The sequence below is a fragment of the Girardinichthys multiradiatus genome, chromosome 18 (genome assembly GCF_021462225.1).
Source record: "Girardinichthys multiradiatus isolate DD_20200921_A chromosome 18, DD_fGirMul_XY1, whole genome shotgun sequence".
Taxonomy (NCBI): Eukaryota; Metazoa; Chordata; class Actinopteri; order Cyprinodontiformes; family Goodeidae; genus Girardinichthys; species Girardinichthys multiradiatus.
In genome coordinates this window covers 15,084,796-15,112,657 of record NC_061810.1, presented here as the reverse complement: position 1 = coordinate 15,112,657, position 27,862 = coordinate 15,084,796, and the positions used below count along the sequence as shown (strand labels likewise).

Genomic DNA, 27,862 nt, shown 5'->3' with positions numbered 1-27,862 from the left:
ACAAAATAATTATAGTCCAACAAAATAATATAAAAAAAAGGAATGTACAGAACGTAGGCGACCAAAAAGGGTAAGTTACAAAAAAATTAACACGCACACATAAAACAACTATTCCTGTTGATTCAAACTGAGGAAGTCAAAATTGAATGTGTGGCTTCAGACAGAATACCCAAGCTATTCTTTGCAATGTACCACAGTCCTGTGTGTCTGAAATGGATAATACGTCACATACTGATATGTAATCTACTTAATTCATTCCAATCTGAATTACACAAAAGCTTTGTTTTTAAATTTTTTTAATCTATCTAATGTAACACAAAAAGGAGGTTAGACGCCGGTCCTCTGCCTGCCAGCAGTCTGTGTTGGGGGATGTTACAAAAATAAACTCACATCATGTCTTATTCAAATATACAGTATCAGAGGCAATGTTGCTTTCTGTGGAGGTTGCACACAGCTAGTCATGTGTGCCTGCTGTATCATTTGATTGCTGCATGCTGTTTTTGTTTTTAGCATTCTCTCTGTGAAGGAAATTTATATAAAATGGAAAGCTGTAAGGTTGTGTTGAGAAGAACTGTATAGTCTGCAACATTTCACTGATGCCCATTGTGCTATAACATGACTCAGAAATGCAGCGTTGCATGATTTTGCTTCATGTGCCAAAAATGTCAACCAATCAAGGTAGCTCTGTAGTGATGAATATGACACTGGCTTTATAAGTTAGGAGGGCTCTAGCTTTGTTTAAAAGAGAACAATAAGTAGAACTAAAGATTTTTGTAAGAGGTTTTTATTCTTCAATAATGAACATCTACCTGCTGAACACAAACAGACTGAATGAAATGCTGACGTAAGTTCATTCAGCAAATCTTTGGGTAACCTGTTTTCTTCACACACTTCAATAGAGTTTATGCACAAAATAACTGATGTTTAAGGGAACTTTTTACATTGCTCTTTCTCTGCTCATTTAGGGGCTTATAAAATTGTCACTAGATGAAAATTTGTTCTTGGAGTGTTTCTCCTTCCCCAGATCCATATAAATAGTTGGTGCATTGAACCAATCCAGTTATGACATTATTCAGAGAAAACTCTGCAGACATAGAGAAATTTAATGTGGCACTTTACGTGCTGCTTTTATTGTTCATTACTCATTTTACAAGGCCAAAGCCTGACAGTGTAGCTCAACTGCCTGCCCCTGATGGCCGGAGGAATGGGTGGTACAGCTCTGTCTTCAGTTGCGTTTGTGGCTGAATTTATGGTGTTATGGATTGGTCTTGCTGTATTTATATTCTAAACGGCAGTGCTTTTGTGATAGATGTGTTAACAATACACAACGAGAGTAAGGCAGCTTCAGTTTGGTAAACCAGCAAACACAGCCATCTCCTTAGACTGGTTAATGTCTTCAACCTAAACCTGGGTTTATGCTGTTGGGGCTAAAATGGGGACAAAAATTGGTTAGTTTTCACCAAACATTGTGACCCAATTTGTTGGGTAAGAAAAGAAACTAGAAGGAGCCTCATCTTTCTTCACAGACCACCATTTCGAGCCATGAACAACCTGATCAGCTTTCACTGGACATCTACAAAATGAAATAAAAACCAGTGTTAAACATTCACACTTTGACCAAAGGATACTTTGATTATAAATTCAAAATAGACTGGTAATGAACCTTTTGACCATAACCTGAAGTTATATTTGGTTCACATAGTTGACGTCTCTAAAATGAGCAAGGATTCTGTGTATTTATATAGTCCAGTGAATATACGCTATGGGACAATTCTGGGTGGCCTGGTTTAAAAAAAAACATGGCTCAGAAATACATCTGTGTACACTGCTGAAGACCGAAATCATGTGAAAATATATTTTGTTATTATATGAACTTTCTTTTATATTAAATAAAATACTACTAATGGTTTTACAACAGCCAGGTAAGTGGGCTCCAGACTGCAGCATGAACAGGCAGCAGAGTATAGAGACATGTTAGCAAGCACTCAGTAAGTCACAATCACCCAGGTGCCATGTTTGCATCTGTTGCCATCTGAACTACTGTGTGATGCATCAAGAATACAGAAAGTCAGTCCCAGTCCAGGCACACAATGAAGCCTGACAGCCTTTCACATCTGCACAAACTAACCAGCTGTGAAGGGAACACCTGTCGCTGATTAATACAAGATCAGGACAACAGTAGCGTACGTGAAAATTGTTGGACTAATTGCTGAACTAACACCATTAACCCCAAAAGGTTAAACATGGGGGTAAAATGCTACATTTCTTTGGTGGGTTTTAAATGTCAAAGAAAATTACACTGTATGAGATGAAGGGATGTAGGATGTCTGCTGCCATTTTTTTAATAACTGATTTTATCATTGAGGTTACCAGAGCAGAAACTGCATATCTACTTCCTGCAATCATGTTGAAATGTGTTTTACAAAATTATTGTTGTCTGGACTGTTGACACCATTTAACAGAGATTTGACTTAAATAGTAACTTCGACACATAATTTCTGCAACCCTTAAGCTAGCCACAGTCACTGGTTTTTACTTACTTCCTCTTTCCTCTTCCCATAAGATCGGTCTTTAGATGAAGCAGGGCCCGGACTCCAAGTTTGTAATGAGTCTACCTCTGACATCTGAGCTCCTTCTGCACTGTGCATTCCCTATATCACGAGGACCAGTAGTTACTTCATCCTTCCCTGGCTTGGCTTAATGTACCATCTTTTTATGTATTCTCCAAACAGCAAGTAAGAGGCTCTCTCTGGAGGCGTTTTGTGGAATGAACAATTACTCTCTTTTATTTGTGTACACACTCATCTACAGGCAACTTTGAAGAGCCTCGAACAGTTTTCTGGGGGATATCTGGGGAGCCATAGAGGACAAGCTGCTACAATAGATCATTAGTGATGATACTGTCACAGCTCTTCGAAACAGCCTCGCCGAGAGGTGTCATTAAATATGAATTTTAAAATCTGCATTGATTTAAGCTGGCTAAAGTGGTTTTGAAGACATGAAGTGGGGAGTAGGTGATCTGTCTAAGATTTATCTGTTGTTAGCTCTTTGTTTAAAGATACAACAGAACACTGAGCTACAAGTGTTGGCCTCTGGTTGTTAATTAATAAGGGTCTGTCCTAATAATACCAATCAGGACATAAGCTTTTACTCAGAAAGTATGAAATGCAAATTAATTACAAATGGCCTTCTTGTTGTTTTTCAAAGCTGATAGGTAATTGTCAAATACTTTTCTGAAAAAAGCCTTTTTTTTGTCATGCCCAATAAAACAGGAGGCAAAGAAGTCTCGAAATTTCCCATGGCAATTATATAACAGATTGTATTATTGGCAACACAGGAAATGGACAGGGTGAGGACTTTTGCTACAAAGATCATCTATGCAAGAAACGGGGGTGAGCTCCATGAAAGTAAACAGGTGAAGAGGAGGAATTTCTCCTCTCCCCCCCTAAAACAGACTTTCCATTTCACTTTTAAAGGAAGGAATAACCCAAATCTGAGAAAAGAGGATACAGCACTTTTTGGTGCAGATAGCTGGAAGAGGGAATCAGCAGCCAGAACAGAGGCGACAACAGCTGTAGTTTGGGAGGACAACGTTAATCAGGGTTAAAAAAAAGTTGTCCTTAACTTTTTTGCATCCTCCGCCAGTACCAAACATCTGCTGATTTCAGCTAATTTTATTAACTAAAGACCAAAATCCCCTAACAATCTTTCTGCATGTCCAGTCACACTGGACACAATCAGGGAAAATGATCATATTAATAATATCTTGTTGCGGGCCTTTACGTGATGTAAATTTCCTGGGACTGGATGGCGGGCCCGCCCATTCAGGAATCTGGGCCCGCCCAAGACAGATTACAACCCCCATGTAAATTAAAAAGCAACTATGCAATGTATTCACCCAAGACAACCAGCAGAGTGTGCTTGCAATAAATGGGACATTGGAAGCGGTAAAGAAGACACTTTGATTCAGTAGTGTGCCAAAATGGACTTTTGGCTGTGTCCAAATTCAGGGGCTGCATCCTTCGAATGGCTTTGTATGATCTCTCCAGGCTGATTAGGTCTTAAATATATTTAGCGTGGGACAAGATGTGCTTTTTGAAATCTTTTAGCTCATTTGTTGTATCCAGATGGATTGTATTTACAAGATATCTGGCAATAATCAGGGCTTGTGCGCAGGGGGTTGGAACAAATTATTTGAAATTCATTTGTTTTCCATAGGAAACAATTGTTTCCACATCCCCACTTTCAAGATACAAATTGACTGTTAAATGAGATAAACTTGCATTGAAAGATTCCACTGTATGTTGCCAAGTATCACATACACTCACTGGCCACTTTATTAGGTACACCTTGCTTGTACCGGGTTGGACCCTCTTTTGCCTTCAGAACTGCCTTAATCCTTCGTGGCATAGATTCAACAAGGTACTGGAAACATTCCTCAGAGAGTTTGATCCATATTGACATGTTAGGATCACACAGAAGCTGCAGATTTGTCGGCTACACATCCATGATGCGAATCGCCCGTTCCACCACATCCCAAAGGTGCTCTATTGGATTGAGATTTGGTGACTGTGGAGGCCATTTGAGTACCGTGAACCCATTTTCATGTTCAAGAAACCAGTCTGAGATGATTCGGGCTTTATGAAATGGCACGTTATCTTGCTGGAAATAACCATCAGAAGATGGGTACACTGGTCATAAAGGGATAGACATGGTCAGCAACAACACTCGGGTAGGCTGTGGCGTTGACATGATGCTCAATTGGTACTAAGGGGCCCAAAGTGTGCCAAGAAAATATCCCCCACAACATTACACCACCACCACCACCAGCTTTAACCGTTTATACAAGGCAGGATGGATCCATTTTGTTGACGCCAAATTCTGACCCTACCATCCGAATGTCGCAGCAGAAATCGAGACTCATCAGACCAGGCAATGTTTTTCCAATCTTCTATTGTCCAATTTTGATGAGCCTATGCGAATTGTAGCCTCTGTTTCCTGTTCGTAGCTGACAGGAGTGGCACCAGATGTGGTCTTCTGCTGCTGTAGCCCATCAGCCTCAAGGGTCGACGTGTTGTGCGTTCAGAGATGCTCTTCTGTATGCCTTGGTTGTAATAAGTGGTTATTTGAGTTACTGTTGCCTTTCTATCAGCTGGAACCCATCTGGTCATTCTCCTCTGACCTCTGGCAATCAACAAGGCATTTGCACCCACAGAACCACCGCTCACTGGATATTTTCTCTTTTTTGGACCATTCTCTGTAAACCTTAGAGATGGTAGTGCATGAAAATCCTAGTAAATCAGCAGTTTCTGAAATACTCAGACCAGCCCGTCTGGCACCAACAACCATGCTACGTTGAAAGTAATTTAAATCACCTTTCTTCCCCATTCTGATGCTCGGTTTGAACTGCAGCAGATTGTGTAGACCATGTCTACATTCCTAAATGCATTGAGTTGCTGCCATGTGATTGGCTGATTAGAAATTTGCGTTAATGATAAAGAGGCCGGTGAATGTATGTGGTCAAGCGACTTAGAAATGTAAAGTTTAGTACTTGGACTTGACTTGGGAATTCTTAGAATCTAATGTATCGATGTACTTTAAAGGATGGATATCATGCTGTCACCAGGGCAGCTTTGGGACTTTCTGACCACTCTCTGGTCCACCTCATCACAACATACATGCAGAAATGAAAAGCTTCCAAACCTGTGGTACAGACTGGTAAGAAGTGGACTGATGAGTCAAAGCAGATGTTACAGGCTTGCTTTGACTGCACAGATTGGACTGTTTTTTAAATTGATTTTGAAAATGATTTAAACCGACTTACTGAGGTGATGACGTCATGCATCAGTTTCTGTGAGGACATGTGTGTGCAGACCAATACCTTCTGCACATACAATAACAATAAACCTTGGCTCATTTCTCATCTGAGGCAGCTGTGCAGTGACAAGGAAGAGGCTCCCACCAGTGGGAACCAGGCTGTTATGATTCTGGCCCGTCTGCCTGCTCTGCTCTGCTCTCATCCACGCAATCAACTCATCTGCTTCAACTGTCTGCTGCTGCGCTACAGAGCAATCAACCCTCATGCCACTCATCTGTGGAGCTGCAGTTATATACAGCCCTCTGACAGGCAGACGGAGCCAGGTTTTCAAAACCAGCTTATGAGTAATTATCCAGCGTTCCTTCCTGCCTGATCTTGTTCTCTGACCTTGCCCTGTTTCACGGATTTTTCCCTCCTGCATGCCCCTTGTCTGACGGATTGGATTCTGGATTTCAACTCTCTTTTCTGTGTTGAGACCCACAGCCATTGATTTCAACATTAAACTCCGGTACATACTTTTCTGGAACTTTCAAAATAAATTGCATTTAACAGACTTTCAGCACAACTTCAGAAGGGGGTAGGGGGGTAACAGAGGACTTCCCATGATGCCACTGCCCGCATAAAACCCCCCACCTTCCCACAAGTCTTTCTCTTCCACACGGCCTTCCAGAGGGACCGGATAGGGGAGGAAAGCGCGCTGATGTCTCTTTGCTGGCAAACAGACATAAACTCTTCAACTGGATCCAAGAGTGTCATACGATCATCGATCATATGCACAAGATAAGTATGAGTGGAGCACTGTTTGTGTACCCTGTGATTTCATTCATGAACGGGGAAATTAAGGTGTAAGGGTTGCTTACCTTTTCTCTCCGAAGCCCCCGCAGAAGCAAAACTGTGTTGCAGAGAAATCCCCAGTAGAGAAGCTGTTTCTACAAGCCGAGTCTGAAGGAAGGACAACGGCCTGCACCACCGCGTTTACGGTAACGAACAGCTGGTTGACGGACAGAACGAGCCGTCTTTCAAGCCACAGCTTCGGAGGTCAGGTTAGCTGAAAGCTAACCGCTTGTTGACTGTGGACGTTTATTCAAACTTCGCCCTTGGACAACGTTTCTTCACCACGGTTCATGAGGTTAGGTGTTTTGGGCAGAGACAGATTAACAGTTAGGATGATTTGATCTGAACGTTTCCATTCTATGAAGTGTGGTTGTGAAACTCGGCTATTTTAGTGCTAGCAGACTATCTGCAGCACACGTGCCCTGTTTGTGTTCTGTTTGTGTGTTTTTTAAGTTAAGTCAAACTTTATTTAAAGGGTGATTTTAAACACAGAAGATCGCTCATAATGCGCCGTCCGCACTTGTGCATTTTAACCCTTTTATTAACGGTATTTTAAAGGTATGTGTTTGATTCTGGTGCTGCGCTATCAGCTTCTTTTGTTAGCTCAACTGCTAACCGGTTAGAACACGTGCTTGCTACTAAAGAGTATTTAACAGAAAGGTTAGTTTTCAAGCTAGTGAATAATAGTCCCTGAACATCATTTACTAAATTCGATAACTAAGTAAACACCATTAAGCCCCATTTCTCTAGAAAGATTTGTCTTTTTTCCAAAATACTCCCTTAATAATTCTTCAAATATTATTTTAATAAATAAAGGCAGCTAATTAGACACCGTTGAGAAATGGTTATCCAGAAGGTTGGTTTTATTCAGTAGATCATTCTTTAAAACATTATTTTATTAAAATAATATTTTATCTGATCTTGCATTGTGAAGCGTTGTCTAAACGTTTGCTGATTATTGCCTAAGTTAGTTCCAAGACTAACTTAACTTCACCTCCAGATTCTTCAAGATAATCTTTGGTTCTCAAACATAAACATTGCATGGTAATGTTGCATCACTCCTTTGGTCATGGTTTTCAATCATCTTTAATCAACTTGTCTATATTGTACATAGCCCATTAGTCTTTGTTATTCTTTAATTCTGCTTGGTAGTTTAGTTGGATTGTTTTAGCATAGTAAAGAGTTTGTTGATTGAAATATGTTTGATTTTGAGTTGACTTATTTTTGTTAATAAATTCTTGTATTTTAAGAAATTGTGTGAATTCATTCCATGTGTGTGCAGTTTTGCTGTTCAATAATGTCAGAGCTTGTCTCACACCTTTCTATTTTGTCCTAATACCATTGCCTTACTGGGCTGGTATTCACAGGACATCCCTTAACAGACCGAAATATTATTTGATAAAATATTAATATTAAATAATATTCTCAGATTAATAATCACAACATCTGCCTCTGGTTTCATGCCTCTGCCTGCCTCTTGTCTGACGCCTCCAGCCCTGGAACTCGACTCTGTTTCTGTCCTTGGATTTACGCCCCAGCCAAGCCACTGGTTTATTCAGCCTGTGCCTGCCTGGCTCTCAAGTCTACCTGGAATTATTGTCAAGAGGACAATCACAGCTCTCTGTGTTCCTGCCACAGCTTCAGCTGATTCCCCTAAGGATTTGGATCAGTCGGCAATCTGGCTTCAGTCTGTTGGACTCTTCCACATAAACTGTCTGGATCACATCCTCTTCTGGATTCCGCACTTCTTTCCCAGACTGAGAAGGTCGGTGGCTTTATCTAACTCTGTTCAACTCCTGAGTTTTATTCAGCCACTAACTTGCCTCTCTGTCCTCAGTGATTTGTGGAAACTGACTGCTGGTCTCCTGTTTTTTGATCCTGTTTTGCTGAATAAACCTAAACCTTTCACTTTGTGTTTGGCTGAATTTGGGTCCTCTGTCTCTGGTCGTTATACAGGCCTTGTATAAACAGGCAGCGAAGAGAAGCTACAGTGGGAAGCTTAAGAAAACCTTTTCAGGTGGAGACGCTTCTGCAGTTTGGAACTGTTTGAAAAAGCTTACTGCCTTAAGGAGACCTTCCCCCAACCCTGAGCAGAATCCTCGCCTGGCAAATCAGTTGAATGGCTTTTACTGCAGGTATGAAAAGCAGCAGTTCACACCTCAACCCAACTCCTCCATATCCCATTCAGACACAAATTCTTGCCATACACCAAACAGCCCCCCTACGTTCAGACCCCTGCTTGCACTTAGGATGTTAAAGGAAAATATAAATGGGCTCTTTCAGTGCCTGAAAACAAAAAAAGGCCTCAGGACCTGATAATGTCTCCCCATCATGCATGAAAGCATGTGCCAACCATTTGGCATCCATCTTCACTGAGATCTTCAACAAGTCACTGAAACTGTGAGGTTCCATCCTGCTTCAAACGCTCCACGACCATCGCAGTACCCAAGAAACCCACCATCACAGGATTAAATGACTACAGGCCTGTTGCCCTGACGTCTGTGGTCATGAAATCCTTTGAGCAACTGGTGTTGAAACACCTGAAGGACATCATAGGCCCTCTCCTGGACCCCCTGCAGTTTGCCTGCTGGGCTAACAGATAGACACCACAATGCTGACACATAGTCTACTGATAATCACTGAGGGAGGGCACATCCATTGCATTGGAGTGCCAGATATAAAAACTGTATATGACCTTCTATCGAGGCTCTTCGTCATGCTCTAACAGACTGCGACGGTCCGAGACGGGAGCCTCAGCGCTGATCTCTGTAATCATTCCTCTGCCTTAATTAAGATCAAAAGAGCTAAAAGTTAGAAACTGTTTGAGAGTCGTTCCTTTAAGAGTCTTTAGATAGAGTGGTGACTGTTACCGGGGTCCAAGGACTGGTGGAGCTCAGGGTGCGGTAGCTTTGGACAAGAGAACACTGAAGTGTACTGGAGTTACAAAAATGTTTTTGCAATAAAGATTGCAATGTTAGATTCAGCTACCTGATCTTGATTTTTTTTTTTGTTCAAAGAAGGCAAAAGAAAAACTTGCATATTAAATTATCTCTCCATTATTCCATCATAAAATTACTCAAAGTTGGTTAGATACTTACCTCTTTTCCAAAGTGCGTGTTTTCTTAGTCACACACTAATACTCTCCTTGCTTTAATAAGGCTGATTTATTATGGTTGTTTAAGATAGAGAGTTGACTCATTTAAAAACAAATAATCAACACTAATTTCTTGCACTCACAAGAACAAGATGATATTCATCTTGTCTTCAACGATTTTAGGGGCTTTTGAAACCATTCAAATATGCAAAACCAATTTTAGGAAAAAAAACAATCATAAAAAATGTATTTGTTTAAGCATTTTTGTTTTTGCAACGTTTTCTGTTTTAAATGCATTTCGAGAGAGAGAGAGAGAGAGAGAAAAAGATCTCAAATGGTTTAAATTAATTTTTACCAGTGTTTATGTTCTGAGGCACAAATGAAATCAACCACAACCCTCCGAGCTCCAAGAACGTGAATCATTAACAGATTTAAACTGAGAAATAAGGCATTCTATTGCTGCTGTATGTGTATGTAATGCTTTTTTTTGATGATGACCATAAATTTGGTAAAATATGACACTGCTGAATTCATAGGTTTAGATTTTTGCAAGGGGAGATTTTTTTTAAATCCCAGTGAAGCATAGAATCATTTTGAACCATTGTGTCATAAAGTGGTTCACTATCTGAAGCTTCATTCAATTCCCTTGGGTGACGTCTACTGGTAGTAGCAATTGTTGTCAAGGTTTGTGACGCAGAGGGCCCCGGAATGCAGACAAGCAGGCATGGCATGATCCTTAATGTTTCCGCGAGGAATGAACAGAACAAAGGTGTATATATGGAGCAAGAACCGGGTGAAACCTGGACACTGAATGCTAGGTGCAGGTGAACCGAATGCAGATGATTGAAGACAGGAGAGAACAAAACGTGGCTGGAGTAAAACAGAGACTCTTGAAACAAACTTAAACACAACTAGTAAACCATTAAACTAAAGCATAACCAGATCCAAAAAACCTAACTTGACAAAACATGAACTAGAAGACAAAAACTAAAGCACGACCAAGAAAATAACAGAAGCATGATTCAAAACCTATCAATAATAATAAGAAGAAGAACCCAAAAACACCCACAATCATGACAATTGTTGCACCAAATGAAGCCCTGCAAATGTGATGCACCTCTTGTGTAAATAATAGCACTTATGTATGTATATATGCATGTTGTACATATGTGTTTTTAGTAACCCATTAACAAGTAATTAACCCATAACAAAATAAGAATTTAAAAACAATGTGAACTGTAGGGCATTACAGATAAAAAATAGCCATTAGGCTAATTCTGGATTCTTTAACTTGAATTGTCATGTTTTGTGAAATTCCACTGTCCCATTTTGAACAGCCCAGTATGGCGAGAAAATGGCAGTTTCTTGCCATACTGGCTGATAGTAACCACCGCCACAACCTCTCCGTCACCGTTACAGCCACATACAGAAACCCTTTCCCTGAATCCAAGGCCGGTTATCTCCCTCTTTGTACCTCGGGTCGATGATCAATAAAACTGTCGTCGGATTAATAAAAATAATATATAACAAGTGCACTTCTGTCCTCCAACCATTGACTGGAAGCCGGTCACGTTATCACGATAAAACTTGCTCGTAAGTTTTATTCAAAACTTAAAATGATTAAAAACTAATCGTTTGTGCTCCATTATAAAAACCAAATACTTGTCCAAGGCAAGCGACAAAGAAAAACTGTTTCCTGGTTCTGCCTCTGTGCAAGATTTTCATCACCTGGGGCCTCATGTACATGCGTACTTACGCAAAAAAAATCTTGCGGCACAAAGCTTTACGCACAACTTGGAATGTGCAAAAATGAACTTCGCGTGAAAGTGTGCATAAATCCACGCAAACTTAAGACATGCCGTGAAAATGTGCGAAAGTTATGCAAACTTTTTCGATGACAGTAAAACACTACAGAAAACATAACCTCACCTAAATCCACTTAAATATGACTCCATTCAGTTTTATTCAATTCATGGAGCATCAAACCTGGTCCCTTTTTCATGAGTTTGAGCTTTTATCGTGGTGGACCATGTTTTGCTGAATATTGGACCATTTGCACATTGCTGGACGCCACCAGGCCTTCCGGCGTTTTCGGCCGTTTTGTATCCCAGGACAGTCCACTACTACAAATCCCAGTGGCCACTGCGGCTGATAGGACAGGGGCGTTGCAGCTCTGATGCCACAGTCAACTATATAACAGAGTATGAGATGGCCCACCATTGCTTTTCAGCTTGGGACCTACACACGGTTACCAGCATCTGAAGCAGCATTCTGGAGAAAAAGACCCACGTGGATTTTCATTCATTCTCCTCGTTGGCCAACAAGAAAACTAAGCGTATTAAGCTTACAGGAATAAGAAGGCTTGTAAGTTTTCAACTTTACCAATCGAAGACGTGGGTTTAACACGTAACCAAAAAACCACGGAGTTTCAAGGAGACGGATTGCCACCCTTGTTTTTGTTCCAGTTGACTGCTGAAAGTCAGATCATATTTTCCCCTTTTGCCAAGGAGGCCAGAGGACGAAGATTAACCGCTCTTCTTGGAGTTAACTGCGGACATACTATGTTTGAACCATTGGATGCACATGGTTCTCAAGAATGGTTCGGTAGTCCTTGGCAGCGATGCGCCCATCTAGCACAAGTATTGGGCCAAGGGAATGCCATGATATGGCAACTCAAACCATCACTGATCCACCCCCATGCTTCACTCTGGGCATGCAACAGTCTGGGTGGTACGCTTCTTTGGGGCTTCACCACACCGTAACTCTCCCGGATGTGGGGAAAACAGTAAAGGTGGACTCAGAGAACAATACATGTTTCACATTGTCCACAGCCCAAGATTTGCGCTCCTTGCACCATTGAAACCGACGTTGGGCACTGGCATGAGTGACCAAAGGTTTAGCTAAAGCAGCCCAGCTGTGTATATCGACCCTGTGGAGCTCCCAACGGACAGTTCTGGTGGAAACAGATTTGAGGTGCACATTTAATTCTGCCGTGATTTGGGCAGCCGTGGTTTTATGTTTTTTGGATACAATCCGGGTTAGCACCCAAACATCCCTTTCAGACAGCTTCCTCTTGTGTCCACAGTTAATCCTGTTGGATGTGGTTCGTCCTTCTTGGTGGTATGCTGACATTACCCTGGATACCGTGGCTCTCGATACATCTCAAAGACTTGCTGTCTTGGTCACAGATGCGCCAGCAAGACATGCACCAACAATTTGTCCTCTTTTGAACTCTGGTATGTCACCCATAATGTTGTGTGCATTTCAATATTTTGAGCAAAACTGTGCTCTTACCCTGCTAATTGAACCTTCACACTCTGCTCTTACTGGTGCAATGTGCAATCAATGAAGACTGGCTACCAGGCTGGTCCAATTTAGCCATGAAACCACCCACACTAAAATGACAGGTGTTTCAGTTTCATTGTCCAACCCCTGTAGTTTGCTGTAATTCACTACAAACATCCCTCATGGTGTGTAGACAAAGTCTCTCAGCGTTTTTCTGCCAACAAGAACCGATTCTTTGACTGTCACAGCACCGTTGCCATGGTTATTTGATAGGTGACTTCCGGCTATTTATACTACTAAGCATCTGAATTTAGTGGCGGGAACTGGGATCCACAAATTGGGATGTATGAAGGCTACGCTTGCACTGACATGTCTACACAGTTTCTCGTACTCTGAGAAGGTCTTGACCTGTGTTGACTGTGATTGGTGTCATTTAGAGTCTGGGTTTGGGTGCAACAACAGGTCACCATCATGCTGGTTTTGAGTTACTTGCATCATCAAATAGATTCACACCTGTCACAAGAGGGTTTTCAAACTTTGATCATCTACATATGAAACGAGTGATTAGATTGAGCGAAGCAAATAATTGCAGATCCAGGGAGAGCAACTGCTGAAAGAATAGGAGACACCTTGCATAATACGACAGGGCCATCTTAGTTTTCAACAAACTGGAACACACTGCACTGGTGATAACTAATGCAGCCAAAAATATAAAATGTTTAAAACATGATTCAGAAGAGCTGTAAGGTGCCAGAGGATCTAGAGTCAACAACATTTTTTTTCTCTGCAAGGCCGGTAAGTCTAATCATTTTAAAAGCAGTTTGATACAGAAATTAGCTAGAAGGTGTGTCAGCAAATGCTATTTCTCATGCTTGATTTAAGTAAGCATGACTGTTTTATTTCCAGAAAACTTAAATAACCCATTAGTATTGGCCTTGATTGATAGCTCCATTCCATATGTGAATCTGGCTGCCTCAGCTCTAGTAAAAGATTTAAGAGCACTACAGCTTGGCCAGGTTGCTCTAAGCTTATAACTGCAGGGTGATAGCCTGCTGCTGCCTCCTCTCAACTTATCATAGCTAATTTATGGGCTAGCTAACCCAGGACAATTTTTCAGGGTTGGACTGGGTAGCAAACTGAAGCCTCTAACAGCTGGCTCACTTGCCTAACGGAACTGAGACTTGGAGTTGGACGATGCTGACCGCACGTGGCCTGGCTCGAATGAAATTGCAGGCTGGGGAGATGTAATCTTGGGCAGACAACACAGAATGACAAACATAATAAAACCACTGGCTACCTTACATTGAGGGGGTTATAAAAGGGAAGTGACGAAATAAACCAGTGTGGAATAGATTTAAAAAATTTGCATATTGAAAATGTATGTGTTCCTCTTTGAGCTTAAAGCTGTTGTCTTAGTGTTCCTTATCTTACCTATCTAAAAAGTGAATTTTGTAAAACTCCAAGTTATGTTTTTACAATGTGTATGTAGGAATAAAGCTCTTAAAATTGGATGTTTTCTGCTGTATCAGAATGAGTTATGTGTGCCATAATAGAAAAAGTTAAAAAGTAAAATTTTTAATAAACCTTACGAGTGCCCCCATGTGGTCAGAGAATGAATAGCTGAATTAATTAGAAAGTAGGACAAAATATGTCTAAGCATCCATCTTGCTGAGGTTAGTAAATCTTCTCCCCTGTAGACAGAGTGTTTGCATTAGGTAGCATGAGCCAGAAGCCCCTTTACCAGCAGTACGTACTTTACTCGACTCGGATCAGTTTTACATGATTTGGTTAGTTTTCCAATACAACTGAGAACCATCTCAATGTGGGCGGGATTGAGATGGTCCATCTCAATGTGAGGATCATCTCAATGTGGGTGGGATTGTCAATAGCAAGTCTGAAAAAGTAACGTGATGTGATTTGTATTTGACACAAACAGAACAACAGCCTTGACTGCTCCTCAGTCCGTGACTGTTATCAGAGTCAGAGTGTTTTTCTGCCTTCTGGGGTTATATAACTACTAACTACTAACTGTAACTTGTCATGATGTAGGGTTGTTTGGTTTTTGGTTTCGGAGTTTTCCCTTATGTTTTTCACTGTTCAAGTTTTGAATCATGTTTCTGTTTATTTTCCTGGTCATGCTTTTGTTTTGTCGTCTTGTTCATGTTTTGTCAAGTTTGGTTTTCGGATCTGGTTATGCTTTTGCTTCATGTTTTTCTAGTTTGTGTTCAAGAGTCTCTGTTTTGCTCCAGTCACGTATTGTTCTGTTAATTAAGTTTATTCAGTTCACCTGCTTCAAGTTAATCTGTCTCCCTCACCTGGTTTTCATGCCATATACAGGTCCTTCTCAAAAAAGTAGCATATTGTGATAAAGTTCATTATTTTCCATAATGTCATAATGAAAATTTAACATTCATATATTTTAGATTCATTGCACACTAACTGAAATATTTCAGGTCTTTTATTGTCTTAATACGGATGATTTTGGCATACAGCTCATGAAAACCCAAAATTCCTATCTCACAAATTAGCATATTTCATCCGACCAATAAAAGAAAAGTGTTTTTAATACAAAAAACTTCAACCTTCAAATAATCATGTACAGTTATGCACTCAATACTTGGTCGGGAATACTTTTGCAGAAATGACTGTTTCAATGCGGCGTGGCATGGAGGCAATCAGCCTGTGGCACTGCTGAGGTCTTATGGAGGCCCAGGATGCTTCGATAGCGGCCTTTAGCTCATCCAGAGTGTTGGGTCTTGAGTCTCTCAACGTTCTCTTCACAATATCCCACAGATTCTCTATGGGGTTCAGGTCAGGAGAGTTGGCAGGCCAATTGAGCACAGTGATACCATGGTCAGTAAACCATTTACCAGTGGTTTTGGCACTGTGAGCAGGTGCCAGGTCGTGCTGAAAAATGAAATCTTCATCTCCATAAAGCTTTTCAGCAGATGGAAGCCTGAAGTGCTCCAAAATCTCCTGATAGCTAGCTGCATTGACCCTGCCCTTGATAAAACACAGTGGACCAACACCAGCAGCTGACACGGCACCCCAGACAATCACTGACTGTGGGTACTTGACACTGGACTTCTGGCATTTTGGCATTTCCTTCTCCCCAGTCTTCCTCCAGACTCTGGCACCTTGATTTCCGAATGACATGCAGAATTTTCTTTCATCCGAAAAAAGTACTTTGGACCACTGAGCAACAGTCCAGTCCTGCTTCTCTGTAGCCCCGGTCAGGCGCTTCTGCCGCTGTTTCTGGTTCAAAAGTGGCTTGACCTGGGGAATGCGGCACCTGTAGCCCATTTCCTGCACACGCCTGTGCACGGTGGCTCTGGATGTTTCTACTCCAGACTCAGTCCACTGCTTCCGCAGGTCCCCCAAGGTCTGGAATTGGCCCTTCTCCACAATCTTCCTCAGAGTCCGGTCACCTCTTCTCGTTGTGCAGCGTTTTCTGCCACACTTTTTCCTTCCCACAGACTTCCCACTGAGGTGCCTTGATACAGCACTCTGGGAACAGCCCATTCGTTCAGAAATTTCTTTCTGTGTCTTACCCTCTTGCTTGAGGGTGTCAATAGTGGCCTTCTGGACAGCAGTCAGGTCGGCAGTCTTACCCATGATTGGGGTTTTGAGTGATGAACCAGGCTGGGAGTTTTAAAGGCCTCAGGAATCTTTTGCAGGTGTTTAGAGTTAACTCGTTGATTCAGATGATTAGGTTCATAGCTCGTTTAGAGACCCTTTTAATGATATGCTAATTTTGTGAGATAGGAATTTTGGGTTTTCATGAGCTGTATGCCAAAATCATCCGTATTAAGACAATAAAAGACCTGAAATATTTCAGTCAGTGTGCAATGAATCTAAAATATATGAATGTTAAATTTTCATCATGACATTATGGAAAATAATGAACTTTATCACAATATGCTAATTTTTTGAGAAGGACCTGTATTCACACCTGTTCTGTTAGTCTTCGCGGAAACATCTTTCACTCTCATGCTCATGTCTAGTTCTCTAACCAAGTCTTGTAGGCAGGAGAGCGCCAGGGATCGCTGGGTTAAGCAGCAGATGAAGGAGGCGATTAGACTTCTGCCGACTGATTTGGAGGTTCTTCCATCTCCTCTGCTGCTGGAACAGATGGAGCGTGAGGCGGCCCAGCGCCAGAGAGTTTGGGAGGGCTGTTCTGTCCCTCCGCCTCAGCTCCGACGTTCCCCACCTGCTTCCGTACCGGCAACAAAGCCATCATCTTCCTCCCGCCGCAAGAATCTCCGTCATGCAGGGATTCCCAGCCGGTCGCCTGGCGAGGAGGTGGTTTCCCTGCCAGCTGATGTGAGGGCTGCAGCAAGTAAGCCCGAATCTTCGTCTGCCATAGCACTGTCGGCCAGGCTCGCTGCACCTCCGCCCATGGCGTCTGCGCTCGCTCCAGCCCGGTGTTCTGGGGCAACACCTGCCGACCTGGAGCAGTCAAGCACTGCAAGCCAAATAAAGATCCTCAGGACGACTGGTCTCCTGTATTCCTCTCCTGAGCTGATGGAGAGGATAAGGCAGATCGAGATGGAGTATGAAGCGGCAGTAAGGCTGTTTTACTGCCGTCCTCCATCGCCCACGTCAAATCTCCAGGGCGCTGCTGCAGAGCAGCCCACATCAGGACTCCAGGGAGCTGCTGCTGCTGCAGAGCAGCCCACGTCAGGACCACAGCCTCAGCCTGACTCCGGGCCAGACACACCACAGCCTCAGCCTGACTCCAGGCCAGACATACCACAGCCTGAAGTTAAGTTAGCCTCAACCCCCTTCACACGGCGCAGAAGACGTCGTAAGAGGGACGCCCCGGCTCAAGTCATCAGGGGCCCCGGCAACACCTCTGCTCACGCCACTGAGGGTCTCGGTGACGCCTCAGCCTCTGCTCACATCACTGAGGGTCCGGCCGATGCCTCAGCTCCTGCTCACGTCACTGAGGGTCCGGTCGACGCCTTAGCTCCTGCTCACGTCACTGAGGGTCCGGTCGATGCCTCAGCTCCTGCTCACGTCACTGAGGGTCTGGCCGACGCCTCAGCTCCTGCTCACGTCACTGAGGGTCCGGCCGACGCCTCAGCTCCTGCTCAGGTCACTGAGAGTCACGCCGACGCCTCAGCTCCTGCTCACGCCACTGAGGGTCACGCCAACGCCTCAGCTCCTGCTCACGTCACTGAGGGTCCGGCCGACGCCTCAGCTCCTGCTCACGTCACTGAGGGTCCGGCCGACGCCTCAGCTCCTGCTCACGTCACTGAGAGTCACGCCGAAGCCTCAGCTCCTGCTCACATCACTGAGGGTCCGGCCGACGCCTCAGCTCCTGCTCACGTCACTGAGGGTCTCGCCGACGCCTCAGCTCTTGCACACGTCACGGAGGATCCCGTCGACGCCTCAGCTCCTGTTCCTAGTCTGCAGGAGTATACGGAACATTTTGTCCTTGTTCTGGCTTTTGAACCCAGAGCTGAGGGTTCCCCAGGCTCTGCTTCAGCCTCTGAGGGTTCGCCAGGCTCTGCTTCAGCCTCTGAGGGTTCGCCAGGCTCCACGCCTCTGGAGCTCCACAGATTGTCTGGGAAGTCCTCTACTCTGCTCAGTCGGCCTCCACGTCTTTGGTGCTGGCCTGGTCGCCCGCCTGAACTCTGTGCCTGCTCGGGACGACCTCCTGGTCGCCCGCCTGAAATCTGTGCCTGCTCGGGACAACCTCCTGGTCGCCCGCCTGAACTCTGTGCCTGCTCGGGACGACCTCCTGGTCGCCCGCCTGAACTGTTTTTGTTTTTTGTTTTTGGCCCTCCTACCAAGGCCCCCACCGCCCGCCCTGGTCGGGTTGTTTTCTTTTTGTTTGGACTGTTGTGGGCGTCTGGTATCCGCCCTTAGGGGGTGGGGTGTTCTGTCATGATGTAGGGTTGTTTGGTTTTTGGTTTCAGGGTTTTTCCTTATGTTTTTCACTGTTCAAGTTGAATCATTTTGAATCATTGAATCATTCGTTTATTTTCCTGGTCATGCTTTTGTTTTGTAATCTTGTTCATGTTTTGTCAAGTTTGGTTTTCGGATCTGGTTATGCTTTTGCTTCATGCTTTTCTAGTTTGTGTTCAAGAGTCTCTGTTTTGCTCCAGTCACGTATTGTTCTGTTAATTAAGTTTATTCAGTTCACCTGCTTCAAGTTAATCTGTCTCCTTACTTCACCTGGTTTTCACGCCATATATTCACACCTGTTCTGTTAGTCTTCGCGGAAACATCTTTCACTCTCATGCTCATGTCTAGCTCTCATGTCTAGTTCTCTAACCAAGTCTTGTTTTTTTTTTTTTTTGATCATGCCATGCCTGTCTTGCCTGCCCGTTTGTTTTGTTCCTGCCTCCTGCTGAGTGTGAGTTTTTGTTATTAAACCTTTTGTTTTTCACTTACCATCACGCTGCCTGCTCGTCTGCATTCTGGGGTCCAATTCCAAGTAAACCGTGACAGAACCGTGACAGAATGTTTCCGCCAAACATGGACCTCGCGGACAGTAGGCAGGAGAGCGCCAAGGATCGCTGGGTTAAGCAGCAGATGAAGGAGGCGATGAGACTTCTGCCGACTGATTTGGAGGTTCTGCCGTCTCCTCTGCTGCTGGAACAGATGGAGCGTGAGGCGGCCCAGCGCTGTTCTGTCCCTCCGCCTCAGCTCCGACGTTCCCCACCTGCTTCCGTACCGGCAACAAAGCCGTCATCTTCCTCCCGCCGCAAGAATCTCCGTCATGCAGGGATTCCCAGCCGGTCGCCTGGCGAGGAGGTGGTTTCCCTGCCAGCTGATGTGACTGTAACTGTTATATTTTGATGATTGTATAAACAATGGGCCAACAGTAAACTATGAAAACAGAAATTTAATCAATCCATCAAAACATCTGTGGTAAGTTGAAAGATGACACTATGTTTCTAATTTGTTTACAGGGAGAACATACGTCAAATATGTATACATGAAATTCATGTCACTGGCCACTAAGGAAACTGTTAAGCTTCCAAGTTCAAACCTGGATAACTCTTTCTGGTGTCAATATCAACAGGTTTCCATAATAGTAAAAGTAAGAAATGTTTTTCCTCTACAGATAATTATCACTAAGGGCACATTTTAATCTGAAAAGAAAGAAATTATATATTTATGGTTGCTTTGGATGCACTTTTACTGCTTTCAGTGGAGGTGGTATTTTACTGTAAATTATAGTGTCGCATGACATTTTTATCTAATAAACACAACAAACTGTTATTCGTGGATTAAACCGGTTGTTTGCATAGTTTCAATACATTATAACTTTTACAGATTCTTAATCTTTAAAGATTAGGGAATGGTTTATAAATTTTCCTTTTTTTTATCCTTGACTTTCTTTTGTCTTTTTCTGTGCATTATATTAAAAAAATTACAACCAACAAAAAAAAGTGACATTGTGACTGCTATTTAATTATTTTTTCAGGCACTACATTTTGTCTGAATTTTCAAAGTTTTTACTAAAGGGTTTCTTTATATATTATGAATAACCTGAACTATGCAACATTTTTCATTTTTGAACTGGTAACTGATTTTGTTTTTGCTGTTTTGGAACATATTTGTAGACAAAATTAGAGATTCAAATCCCCAATTTGAAAACACAAAATATTCCAGAGTTCCTATAAGAAGAACTATAGTCAAAGTTACTGAATGGGGATAGGGACAGATTTGTATAAGTTATTTATTTTTCTTTTACTCTCTTCTTTGCTGCAGTTGTTCTTAACAATAAAAGGGACAGCACCTAGTTCATTAAATATGATTTTGGTGTGGAGGGCAAGGCATTGATTTCAAATGCAGATGACATATTTCACACTGTGAACAGGCTTTTCTTGCTTCAGCATAAGGTCAGGGGTAGGCAGGGGGAGCTTCCACATTCATTGGTTAATTAAGGCTTGCTTCCTGAGTGGGTGTTGAGTTGTTCTGCTCTCCACTGCACCTCTCAGAATTCAACATCCTCGATCTACTGAGTTCTGAGTTCCTTAATGAGGTTAGGCCATGGATTTTTCTCATGAAAGACTCCTCAATGTCAAAGTTACCCAATTACATGGCCTTATGGAGGGAAAATATATACTATTATGAATCTGATTATCACAAATTAAACCTATGGGATTTGATCAAATGTAGTGGCAGCGTGGATGGGAGTTTTGTTTTAGCAAGGAACTAATTGCTGTAAACAGAGAAGATGTATTAAAAGACAAGTGAAAGCTTTCCTGAAAAAGACTGCTGCAGCTGCTTCCTTGATAAAAGGTCCTTTTTAGATTACGCACCAGAATTAGTTGTCATATTTACATCTAAATCAATTGACTGAGTACCTGCAAGATTACATACTTGTTCTTTTGTACATAGGCCATGAAAATAAAATAATAAAAATAGATTTGAGTGGTAAGAATGTTGCCATATGGGGATACATGGTTGAGGAGGAAATACAATGAGAAAAACAGAGCAGCTTCCAAGCCGGCATGCAAGAATCAACTGAGTCTTAGGTGTCAAGTGCAAACACATGTACTGCTGCCCTTTGTGTGAATGTGAAGTGAAGAAATGTCTTTGCCAAGAAGGAAGATTTGAACAAAGTGTTTGAAAATGCAGTAAGTCTGATGCAGATGCAAAAGAGGTTGACACATGAAACTTTCATTCTGCCATTTCTTGTTTTCTGGGCATTATTTTATAGCTGGAGGTATGGTAATATTAGAGTTGAACCAGCCAGTAAAACACAACTTTGGGGAGAGGGTTTTTACCATCATTAATTGTTCCCATCTTACATATTTAAGTAAATCAATGTATTTTTCAGGACCCTGTATCTTTAATTTAGTAATCTTATTTTTTGGGTATCCTGCTCTGGCAACTTATGAAAAGGGTATCCTGGATCTGGTTTCCTTGCATCAACATTGTACATACACACAAACACTCCTCGAGGTCACATAAACACACACACACCCATGCACGCACGCACTCACGCACACAAATTGAAGCATCAGCACCGGGCAGACTTGGACCCCACACAGAGCATGGACTGCAGGGCTATTTCAATCTTCAGATAGTAACAGATGATGATTTTGCACACTTGCAAAAGCCAAAGAAATAACATTACAACAAATCCTATCTAATTTGTTTGTGATGTATTCCAGAATTATTCTAGGCAGCACTTTTAAAAGATTACACAACCTTATCCTATCTGATCTGACATTACATGTTCTCTGTATCCCATTTATACATGCGGTATTTCTTGGATACTACGAAAAGAAGAGTGACATTTAAAGTTCTGTGATAAAATGTCAAATGAGTTGGGATGATAAATTCATGCTTAATAAAGCAGCCATGGCAGCACTGTTTCTATCTTTACAGCAGAAACAAGGCACCTTTGACATTTTAACCTAAGCTATCATAATTTGCTCTGCATAGGCGTCTCAAATAATTACTTATCACTTTCTATTATTACTTGTCCTTTGACTCTGCTTGTGTTCAGCAAAACAGTCACACTTAAACAGCTTCCTGAGGGCAAAGACAGATGACACCAACAGAACAGTGTTGACACAGCTACTGTGTCTGCTCGCTGCCGAGGTGTCGCCGACTCAAACAAGCAGTGACTTTGCTGAGATAAAAAGAATGGTAGTGACTGATGGCGCGTCTGTACCGACAATGGTGGCATCAAATCCACAGACAGTTTAAGTTCTGTAAAGGCTGTGCAAACATCTAAAAACCTGCCCTCTTCTATGATTAAAAAGAAAAAAATAACAACAGTGTTATAATTTCAATATTACTGAAAAATCACTACTCACATTCCAGCAACAACGGTAAAGCAAAGCATCACAGAGACGCACTAGAATATTGGCTGTGGATGGAAATCTGCCTATTTTTAATCTTCTCAGGTCCTGACCGGACATCCAGAAACAACAAACGTGTGATCCACCTCCAGTCAGTAAGCCCATCGAAAGGTACTGCTAACAGATCAGTGTGCAAGTTATTTTTCAGGAACTATCTATACTAATGGCTAATGTAAGAAATTCAATTAAACCTAAAAATATCACTTTGGTATTTGTTTTTGTCTTGGTTTTAAAATAACAGGAAAGCTCTTTATTATTGTGACTTCTCTCTAACACAAATTTGTGACTGCCGATGGGAAGGCTACAAAATGATGTAAATTATAGCACTTAGGTGAAGGAGTTGAAATATGCTGAAATCTGTATTAGCAGGTCAGAACCTTCAAAATTGGAGATCGCCATTTGGTCCCAAAACTTTGACCTTTGCGGCTCTATTTAATGGTGGTGTTAGGTCCTAATATGTTGACAAGATTTAGAAACACGATGAAAGTGAAGGAATGGTAAATTAACAGCTCAGTCTGAATTCTTTTTGTGAGATTGCACAGAGATATACAAGTCCATATTCAAAGGAAAGAGGGGGACCAATTTGGTTTAGATGAGCAACTTGTTTTGTGTGCATTACACAACTACTATGGGTTTACTACTACTACTATTACTACTACTACTATGGGTATTTTGTAAAGTGGTCAGTTTTTCGTGTATTTGTAAGAGTAAAAAAACAAACGTGGACCCACATGCTATGTTCTGTTGTTTTAAAGAAAAATACTCATAACATTCACATTAATGACATCAAAATTCAAAGGTAAAGCATCCTGTTCATGGCTAAAATAGTAACATTGTCTTCTCTAATTTATTACATTTCTAGCATAAATGCTAAAAGTGACAGCCAAAAACTAAACAATAATTATGTTATTTACAACTTAGAAATTGATAGTAAACACATGACTGTCACTGTTTTAAAAAAATATATCTAGTCTACAGTGAAACACCACACAAAAAAATATTTCCACTGAAGTAGATTTTTTAAAAGACTTTATGAAGTTAGTAGCCTTTTCTCACAACAACCAGACAGAAAATGGGCAGAAAGAGAAGGTCTGGAATTGAACTCCACATGGCTCCTATCTGATAAACCATTCCTTGAGAAGAATTAAAAAAAATATTTATATTTTTATTGCTTAAAATGTTTGCATATAGAAGAGAGGTTAAAACACAGCAAAAAAGTTCTGTTTTGCAGAATGTCCCTGCCAGTGTGGACAACAGCCAATGGTAGATAGCACCATTTAAGCAATCAAAGATGTAAACCCAAATGCTAAATCTTATTTATTATCAAGGACATAGTAGATTTATTTTAAAAATAAATAACTCCGTCTGTTTGTGTGTTCTACCACTTCGTGGCTGAGTTGCTGTGATTCCCAATCACTTCCACTTTCTTAAAATGCCACTGATATTTGATGGTGGGATATTTAGGAGCAAGGAAATTTCAAGACTGGACTTGTTGCATAGATGGCATCCTATCACAGTACCATGCTGGACATTACTGAGCTCCTGACAGCGACCCATTCTTTCACAAATGTCTGTAGCAACAATATGCATGCCTAGGTGCTTGATTTTATACACCCGTTGGCCATGAAAGTGACTGAAACACCTGAGTTAAATTATTTGGATGAGTGAGCGAGTACTTTTGACAATATAGTGTAGCTAGAAAATTCCAGTTTAGATTAGAAATATATAATTGATCGTGCTCAGTTGGATATCCTACAGGATATGAACAATCACTGTGATTTTCCTGTTAGTTCAGCTTTGTCATATAAGAAAGAATAATTTCTCCTTTGCCTATTATGGTATCTGTAAAGCCACAAACACACCTTCACACAAGCACAGTCATACATCACAGCCACTATGACTTTTCCTCTCCTTAGTTGCGAACAATAGCCTGTAGGATAAAGAACCCCCTCTGTAGATCCCACTGGACCATAAGAATCTGATGAGTGGAAGGCTAAAGAATAGCTGAAGTTGGTCGGCAAGGTCTCTATAATGACGCCCCTTTGGGGCTTCCACATGATATGTGAAAATGACTTCAGTTAGACCACCCAGCTGTGAAGGCTGCAGGTTGGGAGGGTTAGATGTAATGAAGTTGGAGCAGGTGATGCATGGTACACGGTTACAATACAGTATTAGCAGAGCTGCTTCAGTCAGTGTCTCTGACCTGTGCTTGAGATATTCTTTTCAGTGAATGACGTCCTCATCTCCTTTCAGACTATCACAGAGTTTATATTTTTTAATCATTTGTTCTTTCTGTATATAAATGTGCAAAGACGCACAGCAGATGAAAAAAAACTGTTGTCTCTGCATGACCTCCTGGAGTTGACAAGTCATTGTGAGCTTTCAAATGCATGGACTAAAATTTGATGACCCTATGGCTACTTATCCTTTTGAATGGATTCCTAGCTGGATGGATTGTAGATATAAAAATTAGGAATGAGGAAACGCCACAGGCTTAAAAAAATCCTTCCTCTCACCAAAAGCATAAAGCCACACACTCAGTGTAATTATCTGCATTTTAAATAGTTTTAACTTTCACATTTAGTAACCGGTTTGCCATGTTTTAAACCTCAGTAGCTGCTCTCTTGGTGGAATTGAACCCCCACTGAGCCATAGTCGCATTAGAGGTGAAAGTTGGCAAAGAAATAAAAGTTTCTCTCTTAAATGCTGCTGCATTATGAAACAACCTCAGCTTGACCATGTAGAAGGATCTTCACAGACTCCTTATTGCTTAAAACCTCCTTCCAATTCATACATACATAGATAGATTTCATTGTCTTTCAGTACAGAGTACTAAAGGCCATTTCAGACATACAGGGCACCTCTGGAAATCACATGAAGAGGCGGTGTCCTGTAAAAAATTCCTGTTCTTTTCGTAGGTGAATTTGTTTCTTCCATGATCAACTGTAGAAATCTTGAAGAGCGGCATTCTTTGTTGGTTTTGTCTTAGCATGAAGGCTCTGTCTGATCTTTGACTGTACTGCGATCAAATAAGAGAACATATTTCTATATCACTCACTGACACATGTCACACTCTATGCAGAGGCTGGCGTGAGAATAGGAAACCAAAATCATACGTTTGTTGGTATTGGTATTTCAGGAACACCTTTAGAATTACAGTGACTGATCCCAACAGGGAGCAGTACCAGAAAAAAATGGGCTACTGATTGGCCTGGAAGCATTGGAGACTGGGGTCTGGTTTAAAAATAAACCCTCCACAGATTCTGTGCCAATCAACACTCTTTCCCTGCTGAAAACCATGGGGCTTAGATCTTTTACAAAATAGATTCTGATCGGATTTTGAAGAAGAAATGTCTGAAAAATTTCTGTGAATGGCAGTCATTATGTTTAACTTACTTTGAAGAGCAAAGATGCAGTGTCGGATTCATTACTACAAGGATTCATCCTATAGCTTCAGAGTTTGAAGAAAAGGAAGCCAACTACCTTTCTCTGCTGCTATAGATTATAAACAAGGGTCTGAAGGGTATTACAATGTTTTCACTTCTCTGAGTTCCTGAAAACCTTTGCAAGAAAAACTATAAATTATGAACCATATTTGCTATTATGTCACTTGAAGCCATCAACCTGTATTGTTAAAGTGGAAACCTTTAGATTGGTAAAAGTAAAGACTGGTTTTAATCTTGTTGTGTGAAGATCTATTTTATCCCGATCAATTTAACCTGGACACAAGAAATATTCTAGAGCTACATTACTAGAATTCTTTGTGTATGCATCATTTTGCGTTTTGGATAAACACTGTCCATAAACAATAACTACTAATCAGCTGTCCTTGGATTATAAAAGGGCAGCATAAATAACAAAGCTCTAACAGTTTATTACACAATGAAGCTGACACTAAACACAAAAAATCTAAAAATAAGTTAATACATTTCATAAGGTTTTGCAAGAAAGAATAGTTTAAGAAACCATTAGATGAAAATAAACACTAAACAGTTGCAGAATATTAGCAAACTAAGGCAGATTTCGAATGTAAAGCAGACCCCAGTCTCTTTTTTTCCTATCTGGCCAATAAGAAGAATAAGTGCCAATAAGAAGCCCAACAGATTTACTTTTACAAGTGGAGCATTGCGGCTTTCTCTATAATGCTCCTTTTGATATATATAAAAAAACTTTATTAGAAACTGCTTTGGGATTATTTCAAATTCAATGGAGAAAGAGAATGCAAGATAACACCCTTGAAGACTGCTTGCACACCTGCAAAAACACACATACAACAACAACGTTACCAGAAGGCACACAATACTAATGAATGCAAGATGTATTTAGTGGCAACCGCAGCTCAATATAGAGTATATCTGATTATATGTGAACACCTGAATCCAAACACCTGTGGGTGTATGTGTGAGCGGGCGTGTGTCTAAAAGGTTTCTCCATAAAAATATGCAATTCCAAGTGTGAGGAGCCACATACCTGCGCTTTAGGACCAGAGACAGGCACGGAGGAGATCTGAGCCACAGATTGCTTGTTTTCTTTAAAATGTTTTTAAAATCTCCTCCCTTCATTTGAGCTATATTAATTATGAATAAACGGATGACTGAATTAATTAATTAGTGTTTTATTTGATATGAGAGTATTAAAAATGAGTCATTATAAGGTAGAGCAGATAAATTAAACATATTCAGAAGGTGTGGAGTGAAGTAAAATTTATTTGTCCCCCCTTTATTAATATTTTATTTTTTGCTCTATCCTGTCCCAGCTTAAACATACATATCTATGTATTAAATTTACACTACATACAATATACAACAATAATAGACCCTCCATTCACAAAATATCAAAAAATGCTAAAACAATTATGAAACATTTCATATACAAACCAAATTGCACAGTAGGTGTTCTGTCCTTAATAAAATGTTTGATAAAAAGGTCAAAAAGTGCATATTAATTTTGTGATAAATATTTCAGTCAGGCATTTTCTACCGCTTCTTCCATAGT

At 41.3% G+C, this 27,862-nt stretch overlaps 1 protein-coding gene across 3 annotated transcripts in view; it reads right to left on the bottom strand.

Moving 5' to 3' along the window:
* Positions 1 to 27,862, bottom strand: part of b3gat1a (beta-1,3-glucuronyltransferase 1 (glucuronosyltransferase P) a) — a 139,589-nt gene that overhangs the window by 31,428 nt on the left and 80,299 nt on the right. Inside the window, exon 1 of one of the 3 annotated variants that reach the window (XM_047390610.1) lies at positions 19,434 to 19,568. The exons of the other annotated variants lie outside the window; for them this stretch is intronic. The gene's annotated coding sequence lies outside the window, so the exon portion shown is untranslated. Of the gene's footprint in view, positions 1 to 19,433; positions 19,569 to 27,862 lie in introns of those variants that run through there. 3 annotated transcript variants of the gene reach the window in all.